Below are 22,762 nucleotides of genomic sequence, written 5' to 3'. Positions count from 1 at the left end.
TCTCGCAAGGCTTGCCCAGGTCCTGAGGCGAGCTGCTGGGTGCAGACATCCCCTCAGCTTTTTCTTTTAGGGGGGTAACGGGGGCAAAGCGTGGTGCTTGGTGGCCTTGTGCCACAGCGTTTGAAATCTATACTCGTGTTGGCGAGCTGTTTTTTGAAGCTGCTTTCATCTCTATATAAGGGAGTAGCTTTAGGTGCTTGTGAAATCAGAGGTTCTGGACAGGAAGAAAATAATGTCTTCTGGCTGAAGCTGCCTTAAAAATGCAGAGAAACCTCCCAACTCGAGGGTAACATGCTTGTATGCACGATAAAAAATGATTTTGTGCTTACTGCATCTGAATCTTCCCTAAGTCGTGAATATCACCGTAAAATCATCACAGACATCAATATTTCTTTACAGTGTCAAAGCAAAATCAGGTGTGTTTTTCTATCTGCAATCAAATCTGAACCTACTTCTATCTGACTTTACTCCATCAAAGTTGTAGCCATTTTTTGTCTTACGTAATACTTTATGCCTTGTAGTCTGTTGAGTAATTTTAATGCCCCCGCCCACTATGGATGCCCCCCAGAAAAGGCGTCAAGTAAGGTAAAATCAGTAGGATGACAAGTTTCTCTGTTTTAGGCTGGGATTATGTGGCAATATTGAAAATAAAGATATAAAGGGTGTTCTACATTTCTTAAGAATTTGCATGTTTGTATAATAACTTAGAATAAACTAGGTTTTTACAGAGCAGTAGTGTCAGGAGAGGCAAATTTCTCATATCTAGAACATTAATGTGTTATCAACAAATAAACCACTTCCCCCTAAGTGACGTGAGCCTGGGGTCAGCAGAGAATCGCCTCCTGTCTTTCCCCCTGCCAACTTTGGATGTGAGCATCAGTGCACTGGGGATGCAAAACAGCTTCCATCTTCAGAATGCAGCATGGACGTACCGTAGGATGGACTGCGAAGTGGAGATAAAATAAACCATCTCTGCCTGTCTAACCATGAAAATTTATTACTGGATTCTAACTGGATGCGGCTTAAGATGACTACATATACATGGCCTCATGGATATGGGAATAAATTCACTTAAGTGAAACACTTTATAAATAATTTCTCAGAGAGCAGTGCTTGCCATGAAATGAGAAAAGCCCTGTTTGTAAAGACCCACCTCCTGTTGTGAAACACATTGAGTTTGCTTGGGTCCTATTTCATTGTTCTATTTACCTTTATAGATTTCCTTCTCTTAACCCTACACATCACATATCTCATACTGTCTGAATATCATACCTATTTGCTCAGTAATTCATAAAATATCTTGGTAACAAGAAACATGTGTATACATATATATATGTGTGTATTTAAAAAAAAAAAAAAGGGGAGAGGGGGAGAGAGAGAAAGAAAACATGCAGTGATATTCTCTATTTTCCACAAACCGATTGGCTTAAAATCCCTTCATGACAAATTTCCTGCATGTAAATATTCTGCTCCATGAAATAGCTCAGCTAAAGACAAGAGGCACTACCAGTATCCATTTATTTGGTGCGTAACCTAATTTTTTTTTGCTGTCTAAAATCCTTAGATGGTATCGGAAGTATTGCAGTGTACATTAACTGTTACAATTGTATTTTAACTCAGCTGTCCTTGAAATAAGTCTAGACTGACTCTGCCTTGTTGTGTAATATTTAGCATGGATTGTTTGCACGTTATTAAATTAGATAACAAAGCATGAATTCATTATTGGCTTTTATCTTCCATATTTATTTGCTCAAAACATCAGGCTACAATATAGGTGTATAATTTTATGAATATAATTTGAGGTACAAGAGCTTCCAGGAATGGGAGTGGTTGTATTTACATCACTCTATCTATAAAAATGCACTCCAGTGATAAAGTAGCAGATTATGTGTGCATTATTAATACATAAGGCAGTATGTATGGTGCAGCCTAGTCCATTTCACCAGGAAATATATGCTGTAATAAAAATATGACTCACAGAAGCAGTGGCATGATGGTGTTTCCCGCTACAACTCAGCCAACATCAACCAGGGTTGCAAAAGATTAAAGTCCTTCCACATGGCCTTTCATGGTCCACTGCCTCCAGCGTGAGCTGCTGCATAAAGCAGTTGCTGCTGGGGGCAGAGCATTCAGCTGTCACCTTCAGGAAAGTCTGCAGATCAGCTTTCTTGCAAGTGTCCTGGTATTTTTTGACTCAACATCTCTTGTACCAGTGCTATTTTGAAAGGCAACAGCACAGTGCTATTTTGTGGGATTTCCGAATCAGGCTCTTAGACAAAGAGGCTCCAGTTTTTCTTAGAGGGCTAGTGTTTATAGTGAAAGACCTGCATATTTAAAAATAAAAATATATAAATATATAAACTATTAAAAAGATTACTGTTAAAGTCTGTTTTGACAAATAATATTTGTCAATAATTTCTATACATTGTTTCCTCCACCAGTTCATTGTATGTAGCTTCTGAAATCTAGAACATGGTGACCACTTAATGCAGTGGCCTAAAATATTTTTTCTTTTTTTTAATTGACTGTTAAATACTTATCCTCTATTACACAATTAGGAGTACAAAGGCAGTAATGGAAGCAATGAGATCAGATGGGCCTTCTGTGTGAACGTGTCAAAATAGTAAATATTTTTTGTCATCTGGTTAAACTTTGCAGGGTAGGAAATCACTGATACTGGCTGAAGTCTGAGGTACTGCAAATACTTTAGTCTTAGAAGAACTTGTAAGATGTGGCTTATGGCATGCTTTTTATTTTTATTTTTTTCCAGTGTTTCTGAAAATAATTAAGTCTACACTCAATTTTCTTGAATGTTTTCAGCACTGATTTTAACACCAAGAAAGAGAAAATGCATTTCCTGAGCTAGAGATGAAGTATGTATCCAAACATTCTCAAACTTAGGGAAAATTTCAACATTTCATTGTCGTTTCCAGTCACTACAGTACCACCGAGGAACCCCATTTCTAGGCTAGGGCTTATACTAACAAACTATACCTGATGCTGTATGTCTCAGAGGGTTTTTTGTTTATAATGTAAAGGCAGAATTCTAGAGAAGGGTAGATAGAAAGAGTAGAGAAAGGAAGGAGGTGATGGTTTATGAGGGGAAAAACATATATATGTATAAATAAAAAGCATTGACAGTATTATTTGGAATGAGAGACAACAGACCCAATGCAGCAGCAGCCTCATTCCTAGCAAGATTTTAGAGTCATCACAACAATAGAGAATTAACAGATACAATTTCAGTGAAAATTATATTGGCATTTTGACAAAATCCTGCAAGTGTAAAATAGGATGGGAGAAATCCAACTGTGTCAGTTTAAAAGCATAGTGACCTGATCAGAGAGGGAAAATAATGTCTCAGGTCTCAATGAGGGCTGAAAGAGAGGGAGGAGAAAGTAAAGTACTTAAAACATTACTTTATAATGTAAATAGCTAAGTTTTGGCACACTGTAAAGGAAGAAGCCAGAGGAGGGATGTCATGAGTAATACAAACATACAGAGAATGAGCCAGTTACAGAATTCAAATCTGTGTCCAGATTTTCTCACACATTGTCTTACATCAGTATAGCGTTACCTGGATATGTATCATAAATATAGAAGAAACCCCTCCAGTACACTTAGTTATGGCTTCTCTGCTGTTGCGCTTTCCAGAGTTGAGCCAATTTTCAAGTCATCTGTCTTTTTTTTTTTCTTTTTTTTTTGATGGAAGTTATCAGTTTGGCCATGTCATCTCCTATCTCCATGTGGTGCCAGGTCCCAACGCTGTACAGGACCTGCTGCTCGTCTTCTCTCTCAAGCTCCAAAACTGTTTTGAAGTAGCATTGAATAAGCATGTCTCTAGCTCAGCAACTCTCTTGTTACTCTTACTGCAATTGTATTAACTATTACAGCTCTCCTACTGCCACAGGGAAGGAAAAAGGTGGCAAGCAGTATACTTGTAGATGTTCTCTGAGCAGGTTAACACATGTCCACTGCCGGAGCTATTTATTTTCTGAATTTGCCGGTGCAAGACTGAACTATTAGGTTCTGCAAATCAGTGCTAACAGCATTAGAAGCAAAAGCAATAGTTTTTAGTGCCTGAAGTGAGCAACACTTAATCAATATAAACAATAATATTTATGATCTTTTCAGCAGTATCTGGAGGAAAATTAGAAAGCCCCTTGTCCCATCATTAGCCAGTTGTACAATTTAACATTCTTTAGTGACTTCATTTAATGAATAATGATTAACTGGGCTGTCCTGTAGTGAAATCTGGCTCACTCTTACTTCAAGGAAACTGAAGGAATACAAATGGCATATTTGATTTTTACTTGTGTCTTTTGCTAGTGATAGAATACTAGAATGCATGCTTTTGCATAATTTCCTATAAAAGAAATAATAGCAGAACATGGTTTAAAATGAAAGCACAGTATACAGATTTTGTAAGTATTTTCAGTAAGATAATTGAATAGCTCATAAAATGTTCAACAATGAAAAACTGTTAGGCATCCACTAGGGTGGTTATAGAGAGGTTTTTTAAAGGTCATGTTTCTGTTTAACTTGATAATAAAATAATAAAACACTCCCCCCCCCCACCCCCCCCACCCAAGGTACTTTATCTGAACATTAAAAATGCAACTGAAAGGAAACATAAAATCAATATCTCTTTGTTCCATTAGTGTTATATTCACAGGGCTACGTTAACTGTAACAGAAGTGTCCCTTTCTGTTAGCAAGTTCCAGTAGACAGAGTAGGAAAAAAAAAAAAAGAAAGAAAGAAAAAACAAGAAAAGAAATATTTGAAAATATTGCCACTTACAGAGTAATAGCTTTTAAAAGTTTAATAAGCATCCTGCCCTGGGTACTGCTTTTATTTGTTTAAGAATTGTTTTTTTATATATATATATATAAATATATATATATATATTTAATTCTGTGGGGTAAACACAGTCCTTTCTTGTGTTCTTGTGGACTTTGGACAAATGTGTTTCACTCCACTGCCTGTATCTTATTCTCTTAGGGCCTGACATCAGACTATGAGATGACATCATTAGAAACCACTAATTTGAATTGTATTGATGGTGTTTTACATTTGTTTACATTTGAACTTGGCACTCTCTTTGAAGTCTATTGACATTATATATCCTCTCCCTTCTTCTTTCAACTTTCTTACCAGAGGATGTTGGCTGACATTATTCTTTGCCTTATTAGTATCATAATAGGTGTTGTGGGATTTTTAATTTTAATTATATTGCAGAATGCACTGGTTTGATAGGAATCTTTCTCTGAGTGAAAGAGGCATCATATGGAATCAGAAAAATATGTTCTTGCTGTAGTTTCTCCTTGTTTATAGTCTGCTTAACAAATAAATAAACAAACAGAATTAGCCTTCCATGGAAGCCTTAATTTACACATGGTATGGCTAGAGAGCAAGAACTTGAAGCATAGTTTGTACTTTGATGAGAATTTGCATTTCAGTCTTTATTCAAAGGAAAGATTAAATAACGTGAAATTAAAATCCTTTTGAAAGAAAATTTGTAATAGAGGCAAAGGAGAAATTAAATTCAGACATACACTATTCTGATGCCTCATGGATGTAAATCATGATTGGTAATTAAGTATTTTTGTACAGGAGGCATATATATACAGCTAGTAGGACGTAGCAGGGCAGATACACTCAGTTAGTAAGATGTAGCAGGGCATGCTGTATGGTACACAGGTGCTAAACCATTTTCTGTCTCCATGTGTTTAACTGACCGTGTGGGGCAAGTTTTTAATTCTTCGCCTTCATGACTTCACACATTTTGATGCTGTGAATGGGATGAATTTGGGTGACTGGTTCTATGTGTTTATGCACAATAGAGAGCTTCAGCCACGTGTTGTTACACCTGTGTATGGTAATAAGAACACTAATTTGGGTAGATCAGGCAGCACTTCTGAATAGGGATTTATAAGGTAGAGTAGTGCAATGAAATCTTTCATAGTTTATGCCTAGGAGTATAAATTGATGTTCTGTGTAAAATTGGCAAAAATATAGTAACAGAATCCTCACTGCTGAATTTCTGTAACAATTAAGACTGTGATTTCTGTTTATCTCTTAAAAAGAAACTAAAGTTAAAGGTACAAGATGAATTATTTAATCTTGCAAAGTAGTAAAGGGAAGTAATCTGAATTATCTCAGATCATGAATATAACAAAACTGCTTGCATTAGCATTAATGTAGGAGAGAAACTACAGGTAAATTGAGGTTTTGGGAACGTGAATCTTAATCTTGTTTCAGGACATTTCCAAACGTGAGGATTTAAGATCTACAGAAGTTTTACGTGAAATACAGGGGTTCTGGGCTGTACCATGACAGCCCTTTTCTTTTGGGCATCTGTGATCTGTAACTTTCCTAAAACGTTTGAAGTATGAATTAGCAGTTCTGGGGAATGTACTTTAGCTATGCTGCAGTATGTGTTAGAACTGAATCATGTGGAAGCTTGTAATAGGATAATAAAACTTCCTACCCCTGACTAGATGATGATTCAGGAAAAACTTCAGTTGGTAGGAACTGCATTTGTGGTGGATTAGCTGAACACATTCCCCAGTTCCAAAAAAATCCTTGGGTTTTGGTCACATGCTTCTATGTGCTCTTGCCCCATCAATCAGCTCATGCCTGATTATGTGATATATTTAAATAATATAGGTTTATATTTAAATATCAAATCAGATGTTAGCACTTTGCTGAAATGTTCGATCTGTTTCTCCTGAAATGATAATTTAGGGATTAAATAAGTATAGTATGAAACTGAGAACTTCGCTTTCTGTTTTCTTGCACTTCTCTTTTCTGCATAGAACAACAGAGAACAAACTTCCTTTAGAAATTCTTTTGTTTCAACATCTACCTTCTATGTCACATTTGCCTGCATAACCCAAGCATCTGAGGGGGTTTGCTGTGTTGGTTACTTTGATTAAAAGCTATAGCCTTGAAGTAGTTGTTTTCCTAGTAATACATTTTATTTTCTGCCTGAGCTAATTGCACAGTCCTCTTTAACACTGGCACCAATGTGCTTCTTTTTGACCAAACTTTGCTTTTTTCAGGCCTGACGCAGGACTGCTGGGTGATGACTCTATTGTAAGCCACTAACTGTGTTTATATCACTGAGTCGTGGCCTTTGTTAGCACAAAGGCAACCCAGCAAGTATATCATATTCCTTCTGAATGCTATAGATACTGTATTTCTTCTCACATCCTCTTCCTTCAGCCTTTCTTTCTTCTACTTCACTGTTTTGCTAACAGTAAAGTTATTCTTGTGATAAGTAAGCAGATCTTAATTCTTTTATTTGATTCCCTAAATGCCTCAACTGGAAAGCTCCTATATTCTTATTTATTGCAGCAGATATAAATGGAACACTTGCTCCTTTCCCAAGCATAACATTTTGCTCTTTTGGGTACATTAAAGACTGTCATTCAAATATCACAGCCCTTGGTGGTGCAGTGTTATGGAACACTAAAGTTAGATATATCTTTTATTTTCTCTGAGAGCTTGTCGTCACTACTGTGTTAACTCAAGCTGCAAGCCAGATTGTGCCCAAAAGTGATTCTTGTGTGACTTGAGTAGCAAGTCGAATTATATCCCCCAAATAAGTCTTGTATTATGAAGGAAAATAGAAGATTTCAAAAATAAAAATATAGCTGGGAACTTTCTTATCCCTTCCGTGGCAGTGTGATCCCTAGGTAGAATCCTGGACTGCATTTCAGAGATCTGGCTTCCAGTTACAGTCGTGGGACAAACAAGGTAGGTGGTATAGACTTGGGAACCTCATTTTGCCCCTCTTTGCTTCTGTGTCTGCTGGAATACAGGTATCATAGGTCATGGACTGTCTCTTAATGTGATGTTCTACAGTAAGTAGCACTAGAAACTTCAAGTTCAGCTGGGGTCTTTTGAAGTCTGTATAATTAACACAGCTGACACCAACTAGTGACCAAAATTATACATAAATGTATAAATAACTTCCATAAAAAGTTACCTATTTGATTTTTCTTCATGTAATGTAATTACATATAAACATAAACATAATTTGCTATATTCATATAATGAAAAGTCATTATTAAACTTCTTATGATGCTTAACAGTCTATCCAAACAGAATTTTAGTTGATCTTTCTTGCAAAGGGCTATGCTGATAACAATTCTGAACAGATGAATGGCACTGTATTTGAAATCTTCCTTGCTCCCAAAGGTTGAGTATTTTTTCCACTTGATCTTCATCTGTAAGGATTTATAGAAATTATGACTGGATTCTTTTGATGTGGCAGTACTCCACACATGAGTGACGGGGAGCTGGAAGGCATGATGAGCATGCTTGCCAAGAATAATTGGCTTCTGCACTGTGGAACAGCTCAAAAAATTTAAGTATCACAGTATATAATTTGGGTGTGCATATTGCTTGTAGTTCAAAGTATTTTAGTAGTCCGCAGTGGCAAACTGAGCTTCCTATTGGCTTGCTTGTTATATGTTTATTAAGGAAGCTACATGCACCATTTAAGAAAGGGATTGTCATTTCCAGCTATAGCATGTTTCTTTGGAATAGATGGAATTTAATCTGAGTCATTTTTCTTTCCGTTTGTTTTTCTAATGATTGTCATATTTTGCCAATCATTCTTGTGACTTTCTGTTAAATCTAAAAACCTGTTTGCTGGCATACGGTGGTTGATGGCAAGAGTAGTTGTACGCTGTGTGGTCTGCCAAAAAATTGTTAGATCTACTATAGATTTTTATTACACTTAATTATGTTCTCAAAAGAAGGTTTGTGATACTTCAGATTTGTGGTCTGTACCATGTACAGTTCTTTGGTCAGCGGAATCTGTCTTGTTTTCCTGTTTTCAAACAATTTTTCTGTGCTTCTCCCTCTCTTGATGTATACATATTCTTTTAGACTATACTATAATATTTTTCTCCAACTTCAGGGGATGGGAGAGAGTTTATTTCTCCTAATGCTCAAGAAATTGCTCAAAGACTTTAAACTGCTAGGTCCTGCTCACACTCCCTCTCTCTCTCTCTCTCTATATATATATATATGTATATACATTTTTTTTTTTTTTGGTGGGTCCACAAATGAGCTGATTGTCACTCAGATATTATCAGTCAAAACAGATATTTGTAAATTCTAACAATTTTGTATTTTGCTGGTGAATGGTTGTTCCACTGTGATTGTGTTTCTTCTACATACCTTAGTCACAGTGCCAATGTCAAGAGATCCATCGTCTGTCCCAAGCTGTTCATTCCTACCCTGAGGCCATCCTCTCATCTGTGCTGGCACCATTGTTTATGAAGGCATGCAATAAACTGGTGATAACTTAGCCAGGTCAAAAAGAACTGGGTTTGCAAGGCTATATTTAACACGTTTGGGTGTCTGATCTACATTATCACATGTCCCCAAAGGAAGGATAGTGTGAAGACTGCTAATGGCTTTAATTTTTATTTTATTTTATTTTTTTTTTAATTCAGAAGTGCAGCCCCACTTAAGATGAGACAAACTGCTGCAGCTGCCAGAGAAGTAGTCTTTTTGCCCTCGCTGCTCATCCTAGCATTTATTATGAGATAACTTGCAGGTTATTTGAAGTATTCACTTTTGTCTTTCACATTTCAGTACTTCAACCGCTTGTCTAATTTCACAAGAAAACGTGGCTTGTCATGTTTCCTTGACTAATTTGACATATTTATTTAGCTTTTTACTCATGAGTTTGAATTCAGTTGTCTTTGCATGTTTTAGCACATTTGTGTAAACAATGCAAGCTTGCACACATCCTGAACTCAGTAAATTAGTGTTCGCCCATTAAAATCACTGGTACCTACCTGTTGAGAAGGATGTAGCTCTTTATTTTTTTTAACATATTTTCCCTTGCAGAGACTTACTGTGGTTTAGAGGATAGTGTTAGAGTTATTCCCATCAATATAAAACACTCTTCTTGCCTTAAAAAAGCAAATGCCCTTTGTTACACCAGACCAAATGCAATTTAAAGTGAACACCGTTCTGTGTTTAAGGTTAAAACTGGTTACGAAATCCATTAAGATAAAGATGCGATTTAGTGTGTTACGTTAGTTATGTCACAGAGGTTAAGAGAGTTTACCTAGTAATCAAAGCCTGATTTAGTATTTCTTGTGGCAGAAGGTTCAGCCACTTTGCTTGTATTAGCTTGCTGCTAAGTTGATTGTGTTCTTATTATGTAAACATTCCTTTTGAAATCAGTTTTGAATGTCAAAAGTCTGAAACTTCCAATAAAGTTACGATGTGCCATTTTCCAGATGGTACAAGAATCAAGTCTGCAGGCTAATGTGCACTGTACATTGTGTTTCTTAAGGGAAGTTCTCCCAAAGCAGCCTTTAAAATGGTCACTTTTCAATAACTCGTAGAAGAAAAAAGTAGAGTTATATCCAAGTAGAACTAACACTAGGTGCATGGTGAATGGCAATCTGAAAAAATCTAGCAAAATATAGAAGTCATTTAATGTGCAAATTGCCATATATAGTAGCACCCTAATTTTCAAATCCTAAAAAGAGAAAACACAACCATTACTGTCATTTTGTCACTTTTCTTCATCACTTCTTATACCACTCTTGACTGCTCTACGGAGTGGTTCTTCAGTGCAATTTTGATCTGTTGCAATCAGTGGGACTTTTGCCCCAAAATTCACTTGAGCCAGGATTTTAACTGCTGTGTTTTTCCCTTTGAAAAGTTTTATGATGTATTAATTGCTTTTCTGTTTAGAACATCTTCCCCTTTTCTACTTGCACCTTTTCAGAAAAATCACTGTGTTCTGGAATCTGGCCAAGTTGTGTATCTCTTCTTGTTTTATAGTTAATCTTATTCTCTTTTAAATCAGCTCATATATGCTTAATTGAATTTCATTATCTTCAACAATTACTTTGAAAATAATTGAACAAAATGTTTATCATAAGCTGTATTTGGCATTTTTATCCCCTCAGGAGGCTTGCCTCTGTTATCATACAGGAAGTTTGGTATGAATGCTGACAACAGATACTTCTTTAAGAACTTCTACAGAATCACAGAATAGTTGGAAGGCACTTTTGTAGGTCCCATCCAACCCCCCTGATAAAGCAGGGACACTTCAAGCAGGTTGCCCAGGATCACGCTGACCCAGGACTCAAATGACTTTTAGCACAAGTACCCAGCACAGATTAAGCAGGCAGAAATGTTTTTATTAGACCTTCCTCTTAGACTTTCTTTCAGCAATACACTTAACTCTTGGTCTCTCTTTCCTTCCTTCACGTATTGCATGACCTTCCTTTGCAATCCAAAAGATACCATGAGTTTGGGTTACCCTCACTGGAAGTTGTTCCTTTTCAGGAATAATGTCATTCAACTGTCCTATGGTACTTCTTCATAATCATTGTGGGTTTTTTTTGTTTTGTTTTGTGGTTTGTTTTTTTTTTTTTTTCACTGTCTCTGTATGTCATGTTAAAAATTACCTGGAAATTCATGCAATAGTTGATTTTAAACTATTGCTTTCCTTTTACACATTATTCAATCTCCCTCCTCTGAAAAAACAATCAGCGGCAATAGTACATTTTTGCCCAAGTTTAGTGATGAAATGAAGCCCCAAAAATATAAATGAGATGCATGTTGCAGTTTAGAAATTTGTTTTATCTTAACTTGGAAATTTCCATAAGCTGAATGTTGAATGAAAGTATTGTAAAATGTCTGTTCTTCTCTGGCAAAATTTGGAAAACTTGTGTTTCCCTTATGTGGGCTGATTTCATCAGTAACATGCAAAGGAATTCTGCTCCATTCAGCTGTTAATGTCCTAACTGCTTCCAGGGAAATATTGTTGGTTGCTATAACTCAAGAAGTGTTATTTTGATTTTAAAATACAGTCACTGGAAATATTGAAGTCCACATGTGAATTTTGTTAATGGACTAAAACCATTACCATTACTCATATTTTCATATTTTCCTTTTTTTTTTTTAAGTTTTAGATTACTTCTATAGTTCAATTCTGTGTTTAAATTTTTACGTTGTATTGTGTTTTTTTTTCCACTTCTGCTTTGATTTTTAGCTATTAAATGTTCTTTGTCCATTATATTATGCTCTGCAAAGTATTTTTCATCCATCATCTGAAACATGATGTGTACACCCTTTGCATTATTTTGTGTTATACCTCTGGGACAGGAGCAAGGGCTGCCAAGGACGAGAGTGACCTCACACCAGCAGCCTCTCATTAACTGGTGGGAGAGACATAGAGTGATTCCTCTCTGCCTTTTACAAATCATTTTGAAAGTACATGTCCTTTTTTCAATTTATTCCTTTTTTTTTTTTTTTGTCAGATGAGAAGATTCTTTAGAATTTCCATTCATTCCTACCTTAAAAGTGAACTTGACTTGGGTATTTCATTTTGCTGTTTAAAATAAAGGCAGTTTTTCAAACAATGGCTATACCATCTCTTCTTAACCACAAAAATGGCTTGGGCAGTCACTTTTGTACAGAAAGTACAGCCAGCTTCTGCATTTGCCTGTATGTGTTGCTTGCAAGAATTGTCTTGTAACATGACTGTACACTTCTGACACTAAATGTAGAAAAAATGGAGAAAATACTTAATCTGCTTAGAAACTACTTTTCTCATGGAAATAAAAGTGACTGTACAATGATACTACTGGGTCCCATATTTTCCTGTGTTTGCCTTTACCATATTTTATCAGGTTGTAAATAAAAAGATCACTTTCCCTCCTAACCACCTTCCTTTCTTGTGAGGGAAGTCTTTGTGAGAGCTGAGAGCTAAGCCAGGCACCTTCCTGTGTGTGTATTGCCACCACAGTCAATATTGTCACAGCAGCAGGCATGTCCATGTAGGGTACTGAAACTGGGCACTGAATTTTGTATGAGGAATAAAGAAAGGGAAAAAAAAGAAAAATTGTTCAGGACTCTCATTTGGCAAAAATTAGAAAAAAAAACTTTTCTAAATTCTAATTGTAAAAAAAAATAAATGCATGAAATGGTTAGACAAAAATGTTAGATCAAAAAAAAAAAAGGGAGGTATTTCTGTACTTTTGTGAGCAGCAGGCTTAGCAAAGTTTGATTTCTTAAGGAAATCCTGATAAATAGATTGCTTCATGTCTAACAGATACAACTTCCAACAGAAGTGTTCGCTACCAAAGCATAGCCTTTCTCTCCTTTGTAGCTTCTATATAGTCTACAGGTAGTGAGCACACACTTCGTATGGTTTCTCAGTAGAGACTTTAATAAAGATTTGCCTTTTAGCTCATGACTTATTTTCAAGAAACTTGCCCGAATCTAGTAAGCTTGATATGTTTACACCTCTGATGGGTTTGGTTCAGACTGCACAAAAGATTTAAATGTAGGCAGACCTCCATGAACAAAAGTACTTTGTGAATTCCTTCTACTCATTTGTAGTAGTACAGTATGTGTCTTTGAATATAGCCAAAGGTCTGGTATAAAGATGTATTCTCAGAAAGTTTCATTTCCTCTTTTGTACTTTTTTTTCTGGATTGTAGAGCTGTTTTTTGATACAAAAAGATATTTTGAATTTCAGAAGTAATTATGGTGGAAAGATAAAAGGTTTTCACTTTTTTTTTTTCATGTAGCCTTGAATGTAAATAAGAATTGTTTTATCAATATAGATAAATTATGCATGAGATAACATTTTTTCTTGAGTATTTCCTGAATAAATAGATGTACAATAAAGTATACAGGTCTGAGATTTTATGGGGTTGCAGGAACAACTTTGTAGTAAGGTTACAAAACATTCTTTTTGTCATCTTGTGAGAACTACTTTTCTGTTTAACATTTGAATAAATAGAGTAACCAATGGAGTTCTTCTCAAGCGAAGCAGTGTAAATACACTTAGGAGCACAACAGGTCTTTGTTTTCTGGTTGAGCTTTTAGGGAAATATCGCTATTTAAAACCACAGGCAGATGTCCTTTTTCAGATTCTTGTCACACAGGTTACTACAGGCTGCTAAAACTGTCCAAATTTACCTTGCAGTGAAATAGTTTTCTGCATGTGCTTCCTAATATGGTTCAGACAAAATCAAATAATTTAGATCAACAATTTAAACTGCTTGAGCTATCTTAGCTCTTTTTGCTTCAAGCAATGTGATCACATTAGTAATTTATAGCAAGGAGCTGCTACTAAGCAGATACGGACAGAGATAGTAGAGGACATTTGTCTATGCTCCATGTTCAAGCACACAGTAATTTAATACAGGTTTTGGAAGGAGAAATAATTTTATGTATACATAAAATAACAATAAGAAATGCTAGTAAATTAAAACTAATGAACAAACAATTAAAATAAAAAAATACCAATTAAAGTATAATAAATGTAGGTTTGTGATGGTCCGTTTTGAAATAACTAACATTTCTTATGCTTGATTGGTCTGCTGCACCATTTTTTTCTGATGCTTTTTCATGTTGTTTTACAAAATTCTCATGTTACTAAGCCAAAATTAAAGAAAATGATCTGTAGTTAAACTTCCTGTGACCTGAGCAATATATCACAATGATCTTTCCATAACGTGGAAAGTTGCTAGATACATTATGGAAAAAAAATAATAAAAAATCTGATGTATACATAATGCTGGTATGCCCAGGCACAGTGTCAATTACTTTATCAAGCTACACACACTAATCTAGTTAATTTAAAATTACCTAGAATGCTATGAAGAAATAATCAGTGCTTTGGAAACTGGTTCTAAGTGTTGACTAAGCAAGCTTTGCTAAGCAGAACAAATCCATTTTACCAGAAGCTCTGCACATGTCAGGTCTCAAAGGAAATGTAGAGTCATGTTTGGCTATACTGACATGGCACATTCAGTGACATACAATGGTTGAAGGTGCTGCTAAGTTGGTGGTTGGTGTCCGTTTCTCTAAGTCAACACTATGCCGTGGTAGTTAGTAGTCTGTTACATGGCTGGCAGTTTAAAATATGAGGGTGTTTGTAGATGTGACTGGCTTGCTGCTGGAAAACCTTTCATGTCTAAATAGCTTTTGTAGTTTCAAGCAGTTGCTGTAGTCTATACAGATTCTTGTTATCAGAATCTGTAAATGGCATGCTGCCACTCCTCTGTGTCAGTGTTGAGCAAAATGATCTGAACGGATATAATGTAGATATGGTTTGTTAATCCAGTCTTGTACCGTGAGAGCAGGGTACTGTATTACAGTTCTTATTAGATTCATCACTGTCATTATTTACTTTAAAAGAAATGCAATTTCCTCTTCTTTCAAAATGTAATAATGGCCTTTCCAAGTTACTTTAAAATTAAAATCAAGAAAGATGCTCAGCACTACTGTCAAGGACTCACCAAGAAGTGCAGCAGTCCAGACTGTCAAGGCCCTAGGCAACCAGCAGCTATCCTGTTTGATTCTTTTTTGACTTTCAGTCAGAAGCAGTGTTCATTAAGGTCAAGCTTGGTGTAGTAAATGTTTACAGATGTCGTTATGTAAATGTACAAAATTATAAATTTACCAATAAATTACTGATGGGAAAATATCTTTAATTATTGGCAAATACTTATCCTTTCAGAGAGGTTATTAGTACAAAGTTGTTGGAACAGCATAAAACATGTAGACTACATCTGAATTAGGAAAACAACAACAACAACAACAACAACAACAGTTTTTTCACTCACAGCATTTAATAGAAGACATTCACTTTGAAACTATGAAACCTTCCCTGCTGGCAGAAAATCATGTATTACTTTTACCAAATCTACGAGGCATGGAAAACTGATTACTCTCTTACCTTCCTGCTGCCATCATATTCACACCTTGAGCTGCAGAATTTTAGTGATTCTGCACTTAGCTCTGAGGACAATGCATTTATGCTTAGTTTTGTATTCCAGAAGAGAGAGTGTGTAGGACATTGGGGCACATCTATAGGGTCTAGATACAGGTTTGTATACAAAGAAGAAAGAGGTAACTCATAGTGAAAAAACAGTTCTTTGTGTTTCTGTAGGTATGTTCCAGTATTTTATTTGAAACCCGTGTAGATGAGAACCTCTTATAGAAGTGATGCTTTGAAACTGGGGCAGCTCTAGCTCATCTGGTAAAAGATATCCCTAAAAATATATGTATATATTTTAGGGATATTTTATATATATATAATACATATACATATATAATACATATATAATGTTATGTATATATATATAACAAAACAATATATATATATATATATATAAATCAAACCGTGTGTTTCAAAGAAAAAATAGGAAGATAACCTGTTAACATGATGAAATTGGCTTTTTGTTTACATGATTGTCCTAGGATTATGGACAATGTGCTTTTATTGATGAATTCAGTCATGAAGTACAGATCTTGATTCCACAGTGCTCTTCCTTGCTGTTAGGAAATCAAACATTTCGGGAAACATGTGTTTGATTCTTTACTATGCCAAGTTTCCTTTTGCAGCACTGATGAGGATTAGTGATCTTGTTAAGGCTCCTTCATTCGCCAGACAAATTTGCACCTGAGCCCCAGTCAGCACTATCAAACCTGTCACAATTACCTCTGGTAAGATCCCAGACCCATTAGCCAAATTTAGCTGATTACCTTCAGAGGTTCAGAAATCTTGCTCTTGTTTCTTGTTAGAAAATAATAATTTTCAAACCCACTCAAAAATTTTTGGAACTGTACCAGCATCACTTAGAAAAATGTCTTATCTCTCTTAGATGGCATTATGAGAAGAGCAATACAAGGGCATTTTCAGACTGAAGTACCTCCACAGCCTGGCTGTTGGGGAAGAATCTCAGACAAAGCAGTTGTGGTGTGCATCTCAGTATCTCTTCTTAGAGCTGCTTCACTTTGTATAAATAAATAAAGCTTTGAGCCACAGAGATACTGATCATTTGCAGGGCTAGGAGGGTAAAAGCTTCCTCTTTATTGTGTATCCATATCAGAAGAACTTCAGCAGAAAAAAAAATTGAGAGACCAGCCTTGAAAATAGTAAACAACCCTGCATTTAGGATGCTTGTACAGGAAGTGGGAAAATGTAGTAAAAAAATTTTAGCCCTGTTTGTTCCAAGAGAGTTGCATAATAACCAGGCTGTTAGCTATTTTAGGGTAAGATTTTATATTATTGCATTTCAGGAACAAACAAACAAACAAACTTTGAACCAGTTAGGTGTCACCCTTCTGTAGAGCAGAATATATAGATAGTTGTTGGTGTTTTTTGTTTGTTTGGTTGGTTTTAAATCTCAAAAATTTTATGTTGTGGAAAAAAAAGTTTCCCATCACTTTTAATTTGGATCTGTACTCATGGAAGGAGAAAATAAAGTGTTGGGCAATCTTCCTCAATACACGAGCTCCAGAATGAGGTAGACGAATAATTACAGTAATGTATCTTTCCTTCACCTTTTATTTATTACCCTGCTTTTGATCTCTTTTACTTCATCTACCTAAAAGTTAGAAGCAGAGATCATCAGTTAATATGAAAGAGTGTGGCACCACTTAAATCAATGTTAAACATTTGGCTCAGGGCTTTAACTAAAAGAAAATATAAGGGGAAAAAAATCATTCTGTGGGTTTCAGGGAAATGAACTGTTAATGAATATTGTGAAAGAGCTGAAATTTGCTGTAAGGGAAAGACTGACACAGTGTTTGTCGAGTTTTCAACTTGACGCATGGAGGAGCAGGTTGAGCTGTCTTGTGGTTTTGCTGGATGACGTTTATCCGTTGCATACCTATCATCCAAAACAAACCCTCTCCCAGCCTGGCCTTTTCGCAGCAGCAGTAACAGTGACTGTTACTTACAATGTCAGCTAGAGGGCTGGTAGACTCTGGGATAATTTCCTGAGACAATATGACACAGAAATGTAGCAGAAAGAATGACTTACTCATTGTCCAGTGTAAAGAAACTGCATGACTAACATAGTTCATTCAGTTTAAACCGTAAGTTTCTTACTGATGACACAAACGTAATAAAAGTTTTGTGTATCTGACTTTCAGAGGATTATTTGTGTTCCTCCACAAAAGCAAATAATCAAATGGATGGGAACAGTATTTGCTTAGTAAACAGCATAAATAGGAAGTGAGGTTATGTTTTAAAAATCATGGGAGAGGACCCACAGGCTTGAAGGCTTTGCACCACCTGTTATATAAATGAGATCTAATCCTGAATGAGGCTCATGAGCACTACTTTTAGAACATTTTAATATATTATCAAGCAATGACACTAAAACAAAAGAGATAAGAAAAACATTCAAGATAACAGTAAAGGTGCTGTTAGAATTGGAGTTTTATAGAAGACAGGAGGTGCAATAGATGAACTGCAGATGTTAGTAAGGGTCTGATTTAGCACATACTCATTCACCAAGAGTATCCATTCAGACAGGAACTTCAGGTTTTTCTATTATCTTTAGTAGTGCACCGGAGTCCACTGATACGAAGCATACTGCTAGCCCGAATGCTTATTCAGACATCACTTGACCCAAGAGAGAAGCTTTATGAACAAAATAAATATTGAAGTTAAAGAGATACATTGCATGTTTTCTTGGTTAGTTGAAGACTGCAGAAGCGTAACGCTTTGTCCCATGTAAATACAGCCCAGCTAATGGCATGTGAAGGGAATGAGAACAGTTTCATTAAAGGAAAGGTGGAAAATTGATCCCTGCTACTGCCCTTTCTGATGCTTTCAGCAGTGAAGCTGAATGAATTTGCACCTTCTCCTAATTCCCAATTTGCTTTGCTGAAAAGAGAGAAGGCTTCCTGCTGCCTAACTGACGCAAGACTTGGAGGTTTCCTTTCTCTTACATCTCCAGGGCCCCACAATGACCTGATAAAGACTGGTCTCCAGCTGCTCTCCTTTGCCATCAGTTCATTTAGTTTATCTTATCAATACTGTGCAAATCTGTTTCAAATTAGAATTAACACTAGGAACACACTAGGATATTTTTGGGGTGTTTTCCTTAGAAAAAGGGAAGTATTAACTTCTGAAATCATTAACTGCTGTTAGCTAAGTCTAGAAGTGAGGTGGTGATTTGTTAAATTCATTTAATGCAACATGAAAATGGACAACTATAAAGGACACTTATTAACACTTTCTTTTAAGAAAAATAGTCTAATTTGAGCATACTTCTTGTTAGATGCCAGAGACTAGATGGAAAAGAGCCAATATGAATGCCTCAGTTCTTAGAAAGCTTTCACTCAGCTTTCCCATTTTATCAGACACCAGGAATTCTATTGATGTTTCTTTGGCAAAGTCCAGCTGAAACTTTTTCTAAACTTGGGCATCTATAAGTTTTAATATTGTGTTAGCTCAGGCTGCACCATTAGGTGTTGTTAAGTTCAAAACTCAAATCAACCAGGAGACACAAAAGCTTAGGAAAACAAACTGCTAGTTCTGGTACTTACAGATATCTTTATTTTTATTTTATTCTGTGGTAATTTCTGAATAGGCATTTGTAAAGTTTTTGAGGAACTTTCCTTTGAAAAACAAACAGGGATCCTGAAATTCTTTCGCAGATGGAATTCCCAGTTTACAAATTTCCTCTCAGTCTGAAAAAGTTTCAATTGGTAATAAAAATTTTATGACAAAACAGAGTTTCTGGGTCTTGCAGTTATTGGCATCTCAGACAAAACCATCAGTAATCTGCTTAAAAGTGAAGTCTGTGGTTTCTAATGGCTTATACGAGCTGTTGGTTTTGTTTGTTTTTTAAAAAACTCAAGCTTTTTTTTTTGTGTGTGTGTGTGTGTGTGTTTTCTGATCATATGTTCTAAGAAAGTAGGAAATCAAAATTGTTAGTAGGTCTTTTTAACACTAAAGTTCTCCATACACAAATTTAGTGATTTGTATTTCTTGTTACTTTCATCCAAGTGCCGAGCATATATAACAGCTGAGCTCTTCAGCAAAATGCTGATGGGGACAATGTAATGTCCTTTGATCTCTTCTAGTAGGATCAGACACTACTATAGAACAGCAAACATGAAAGTGTAACTATTTGAACCACCAACTTTTTGCCAAAATGGCTTTTATTTTCTTGACTGTTAATTTAATTTTGTTCTACTTTGAAAATGTGTGACTCCTCTCATGCTGAAAGAACAGCAGTATCCTACTCAGATACCAAATATTTTACAGCTGCAGGGGAAACTGATCTTCAGGATACATCCTAGCACCTAGAATTTTGTATGATATAAATAGGATATCAAAGCAGCTTGAACAATGAACCCAGTATTGGACTCCTTGTCCAAGAGTCTCAGAATCTAACCAACTACAACTGTTTGGAAAAATAAAAGGTTTTAAAAGGTACATACTTTTCCTCAAAATGCAGGTTGTTCATAAAAAGAAAGTGATAAAAATGTAAGCAGATGACATTTTGCTGTAGTACTACTTGAAAACCTCAGACAAACTTTCCTCTTTTTCTTTATTTTGAACAAAGTTGGTTGCTTTACAGGAGAATTTACTTCTTTTGCCAGTGAACAAATGAGGTCCTTCTGGCAGGTTCTTATGGACAGCGAAGAACTGTAGGAATGTACTCGACCTACTAGCAGGAACCTGCTGATCCTTTGCCAAAAGCAGCCAGAAGGGAGAAGAGCATTGGGTAGGAATGTGTGGTAGCAGAAGTTTGTTTGACCTTATGGGATTTTTGATAAGAGTAAAGAGCTGCAACAAACACTCACACTGCAAACATTTTGACCCATTGTGTCATTAAAGCAGTAAATCATTTAAATATGCTGCATGTATTGAACCTATGTTTTTCTGCTTGTCTTCAACGGAAGAATGTTTTTCTGATAGTCTGCTGTACTACTGTGGCATTGCAAGACTATTCAGATGAATTTGCAAATACTTAATGCAGGCATACTTCTAGACTTCACAACAATTTATATCTGTATGAGTGACTTCATTCCAGAGCGTCTTCCAAGAAGTAGACCAAATATTTAATAGAAAAAAAAAGGGGGGGAACACCATAGAGGAGCCACCAAAAGTAACACCCCATGTAGTGAAACTACACTACATAGTGAGAGTCTAATTATGTAGTTCTTCAAAATTTTTAGGAGTCAGTGCCTTAATTACTCTGAACTAACTAAAATTGATCTGTTTCAAGAGACTGGTAACTTCTTCCTAGATGTCCACAGCCTTTCTGTTATCTGGTTTTGTAAGAGTGTAAGTATGTTGCTCCTACCTTTGTCCCTGAAATATGCATATGTAAGTTATAAAGAGATTGTTATATGGCATACATAGAGTTCTCTGAGACCATGAGAGAAATACAAAATGTTGGTTAGTGAGCCATTTTTTCCCCCTGTGAAAATAGTAGTGTGCTTCCTTTAGGTCCTCATTTGATGTGTGTTTTGTATCTGTATTTCTCTATATGGTCATTTTTTTTTAAATATACATATAATATAGAAATAATTTAATATTTTGACAAGTTGTGCATAACTGAACTTTAACATTTTGCTCCTAATATTTCATGGAAGTTACAGCATTTTCTGTTCAGGGAGATAGGATGGTTTCCATAGCCTAAGGCTAAAGCTAGTGACATGGTGTAAAGCAGTTTATTGGGAAAGCCCTACTGATCATCACAGTCTGAAAGAAGACTAGTCCTGGTCATCAACACACAGTCTGTCCATGCATGAGGCCACTAACTGGTATAAAGGATTTTTCTTCACTAGAATGGAAACTTGGAGAGATTCCTGGCACGGAAGAAAGTGAGCGTTCAGAGTGGAACCATCAAAAAAGCTTTTGAGAAAACCGCTGCAGCTGAGTAGTCTACCCAGACGCTCACTCCAAAATCTGGTCAAGAGTATTCTGTTTTGCTTATGATTGGGGGGGGGGGGGGGGGGGTAGGAAATATTACCAGATTTCTAGATGCTAAACAAAAATATCCTTCATAATTTCATTTTATCAACAGTATGAGATGTGAACAGTCCACAAAGAAAGCCTTTTGAGTCACAATACTTATTTCTCAGTAATACCTAAATAATTTTTTTTCAGTTGTGAAATGGGTGACTAAGAAAATGGATGCAGTTTCTGTGCTGAATCAATGTTAATATGGCTATGTATAGTAGAAGGTGCCAACGTTGACTACAGTGTTGAAGTCACTTGAATATATAAGCCATCAGTTAAGTTAAGTACTAGCATCCTCATTTACAGAAAATAATAATAGTAATTTGAGCCACAGAAGATTTTTTGAAATGCTGTAGTATTAAGAGAAACTGCAGCTCTTGGCCCACTGATTCTGTTGCTCCAAACTTCAATCTTATGCTACGCGGAAAATCGTGAAGGTGGTCAGAAAACTCAGAAGATGACCAGGGTCTGAGTCTCACAGTAGATATTCAGCTCGTCTTTATTTAGAGTAGCCTAGGGGTTTCCAGAGCTTCTTCCACTTGCCAGCATCCTCAAAAGACAATACACATGCTGAGCCCATCTGGAGCATAGCACTGCTTTTCTGTGACCATATCTTGCCTCCAAGGCACTCCCATTTTAAGGCAACACAGTGGCCAGAGCCCTGCACTGTGTGCTTGCTGAGTCAACTCTTTTCTAGGCTCTTCGCATCACACAGTCTTGACTGATTAGACAACAATGAAGAACCTGTACTTACCTTTTCCTTCTGCTGTGCTAAAATTGCTTGAAGTACTGAAAAGGTTAGTGTAAGTACACTTCGTAGAAAAGAATAGTATTGCTTTTTGTCCTCTAGGAATACTAGGACACTGTATAAGAAAATCACGACAAACCATTTAATTAAGAGGACATAATTCCTAATTATTGTAATATGGTAATTTTCCCCTTTGAAATTTTTCAACAAAAGTTGTTCCCAAAGAAGGG

The 22,762-nt window shown here is 36.1% G+C and overlaps 1 protein-coding gene across 7 annotated transcripts in view; it reads left to right on the top strand.

Annotated features, from left to right (window-relative positions):
• The window catches only part of PDE4D (phosphodiesterase 4D), a 305,421-nt gene that overhangs the window by 219,517 nt on the left and 63,142 nt on the right, over window positions 1-22,762 (top strand). The window contains exon 1 of one of the 7 annotated variants that reach the window (XM_080573441.1): window positions 7,701-7,761. The exons of the other annotated variants lie outside the window; for them this stretch is intronic. The gene's annotated coding sequence lies outside the window, so the exon portion shown is untranslated. Of the gene's footprint in view, window positions 1-7,700; window positions 7,762-22,762 lie in introns of those variants that run through there. 7 annotated transcript variants of the gene reach the window in all.

Source organism: Anser brachyrhynchus, assembly GCF_964034855.1.
Source record: "Anser brachyrhynchus genome assembly, chromosome: Z".
NCBI classification, from domain to species: domain Eukaryota; kingdom Metazoa; phylum Chordata; class Aves; order Anseriformes; family Anatidae; genus Anser; species Anser brachyrhynchus.
This window is presented reverse-complemented; position numbering and strand designations above follow the sequence as displayed.